Raw genomic sequence first — 2,954 nt, forward strand, 5'->3', positions numbered from 1 at the left:
GGTGCGGGGCGGGGGCGCAGATCCCGGCGGGGATGGGGGGGTGTTGGGCCGGGGCCGGCCGACCCCCGGCGCGGCAATGGGCCCGTCCGCCGCCGCCGCCGCCTTAAGGTGGACCGCGGGAGCGGGCGGCGGCACCTTAAACCTCCCGGGCGGCCGGTGCCTTTCCCCGCTCCCCGCACGGTACCCCCGGGCCCAGGGGAAGTTGTGGCTGAACGGGAACGGACCGACCTCCCCCCCGGGCCGCGGGGGTCTGTGCAGCCGCCGGCGGCGTCGGAGGAGGAGGGTAAACAACCGCGTCTGTGCGGGCTCTGGTTGATGGACGGGAGGGCACGGGATCCCGCAGCCGGAGTTCACGGCAATGAACACGGCACAAGCTCTGCCGTTGAGCAGCAGCCTCTATTGCACACGCACATATATGTTTATGGTAAAGAGAAGGAAGCTTTATCAACTTTTAGCACAATTAATCCAACAGGGCTCATCCCAGACAGGACTTGAGGGCACACACGGGTAGTGGGTACTTTGCCTACCTCTTTGCTGTGTCCTTGGAGCTGGGACCAAAGCAGCGCTTCACACCCTGGCTGCTGACTCTGTTGTCACCTCACACCTTCCCCTCGCAGCTGGCAGGAGCAGAAGTCCCTCTTCTGTGTGTGCGCCCGTTTAGTTACATGCACTGCCCTCCCAGGGGTGCAGGCAATAGCTACGCCAGAATAATCCACCCCAGTAAGGACTGATCGGTTTGGCTCTGCCCCGTGTCCTGCCACGGGAGCGAGCATCTTGGGCACGGTCCTGCAGGGAGCTCAGCCACGTCCCAAGCATCTCAGGGCACCTGCTGATTCACCTTGCTGGGTTAGGGCCCACCTCCATGCTGGTTTAGCAAAGCAGATGTATGTGACTCAAACTGGTCTTTAACGAGTGAACGGCCCCAGCTCCCTTCCTGTGCCAAATTAGCATTACGTACACCCCGGTGCCCCCTGAAAACATCTACCCGAGGCAGCCTGACACCCCACCGTGGCCTGCACAAAACAAGAGGGAGCCTCCATGCTGTCTTTCCCACACAAGTAAGAGGCAGAGAGGAGCACGCTGCCATTTTACAAACAAGATGCACCAGTTTCTACCTCAAAATCTGCATTGGTCCAGCACTGTGGAGGAGGTGAGAGGGAGCAGACCCACAGCGTGCCTGGCTGCAGTGCCCATGCTGGCTCACCCTGCAAATTTTTCACTAATCACACCCTGTCTCGAGACACAGGAGACATATCCAGGAGAAGCTCCACAGGCTTTCCCAGCCGAACCAAGGGACGGAGGCATTTTGTTCACTCCAATCAACTGCTGGGTTTGTAAGACACGCGTTTGTCAACAGGAGTCACAGGTTTGCATGTGAGTTTGGTGCAAAACTTGGCTTCTCTGTTGGCTGCAAATTTTCCTTCCAGGACAAAATGTTCTCTTCAGTTTCCTGGGGGCAGACTTTGGCAGCAGCTTTGTGCAGCGCAGCGATGGAGGTGGCTGCCTACGAGGAAGCTGGTTTCTTTGCTATCAGCACGTCTTGCCACGACTGGGGCAGCACTGGCAAAGCTGCTGGTAAGCGGTACCCGTCAGTGAGTCTAGAAACACATCAGGTCATTTATATACCTTCGAAGGTGTGGAAATGTTGCCACTAAATGCTGGGAGCACAGCAGTCCTGGGACCAGCAGGCCAAACGTTTCAGGTTTAGATCTTTAAATTTGAGCATCCAGCTCTGTACCTCGGCATCTTAAGCAGATTATTCTTCAGAGCTGGCATTTTTCTATGATTCATATGATTCTATGATTTCTGCTTCTGCGGAGATAGCTGTATTTCCAAACAAAGCCCAATATTCAGACACCCAAACCTGAAAATCTCTGACGCATTTCATACCAAAGTCAGTAACGTTTGAGAGGAAAAATCCATGGCCTGGCTCCTGCACGTCGGGTCTCTGGGGTATTCCTCAGTTCTCGGTAGCCTTCCTGCCCATAAAAAATACTCAAATTATGTAAGGAGGAAAGCCAAAAGCTCCTCTTCCAATTCCAGCCAGTATCTGGAGCAGCATTAAATTTCTTGTAGTGCGTATTAGTTAACAACATTGCTAAAGGGGAATTGCTGCTGTGGTTGAGCACTTACACAATAGAACTCCTACTTAAGTGCATTTTTGTATCCTGCTGAGTCACCCCAAGGAGCCCTCAAACAAAACTTCACGTTCGGTTCGACAGCAGAGGCAGTGGCATGAAGAGTCCCCCCCCACCCTTTACCAGCTCTCCCCGGGGGCAGGCGAGTGCAGGACGGGCAACGCTTCAAACTGCAGAACTTAAGACAAAGCTAAAAGAAAGAAGTGCCTTAAAAATCTCAGCCAACATTTCCCCCCCGTACAGCTTTAAGCACACGACATTTCCAGTCTGTTTCAGCTTCATTTAACAGATTAAAGTGACCGTACAGTCTCTGAACTGCTCAGGTCAGACTACACTTCAGGCTGAACCGCTTCTAAATAAGAGGCGGCGTTATTTATACAGCATAATATTTCACTATTAGGGCTAGATGAATGTGGCTGTTTGTTATCCCCTATGAAAGCTGAGCGGGTTAACGCAGCACGAGCCTCTTGGCTTGTTTTGCTGGCAGCTGCCTTTGGGGCTGGCTGGGGATGCTTCCCTTGCCCGCCCCTGGCACGCCGAGGGCTGCAGCACAGGGGCTCGCGCAGCACGGCAGCGAGGCAGGGACTGTTTGCACAAAAAAAAAAAAAAAAAAAAAAAAGTTTTTTCCCAGTATAAACTTCTATGCTGTGGAACCTCTATCTTTGAGAAGCCTTGGATGGTCAAAACTGCCTGAAACAATGCAGTCTGCAGTTTCTTCCTCTTCTCTATGTACTCAAAAATACTGCAACTGGAAAGTTCTCCAAAAGTGACCTCTGTTTTGGCTCAAACTAGTTCATAAACCTGTAAACATTCAAC

At 53.0% G+C, this 2,954-nt stretch overlaps 1 protein-coding gene across 1 annotated transcript in view; it reads right to left on the reverse strand.

Annotated features, from left to right (window-relative positions):
* Positions 1 to 548, reverse strand: part of MRAS (muscle RAS oncogene homolog) — a 44,583-nt gene extending 44,035 nt beyond the window's left edge. The window contains exon 1 of the mRNA XM_014940160.1: positions 528 to 548. The gene's annotated coding sequence lies outside the window, so the exon portion shown is untranslated. The remainder of the gene's footprint in view (positions 1 to 527) is intronic.
* Positions 549 to 2,954: the final 2,406 nt, after the last annotated feature.

The sequence above is a fragment of the Calidris pugnax genome, unplaced genomic scaffold (genome assembly GCF_001431845.1).
Source record: "Calidris pugnax isolate Ruff unplaced genomic scaffold, ASM143184v1 scaffold21, whole genome shotgun sequence".
Taxonomy (NCBI): Eukaryota; Metazoa; Chordata; class Aves; order Charadriiformes; family Scolopacidae; genus Calidris; species Calidris pugnax.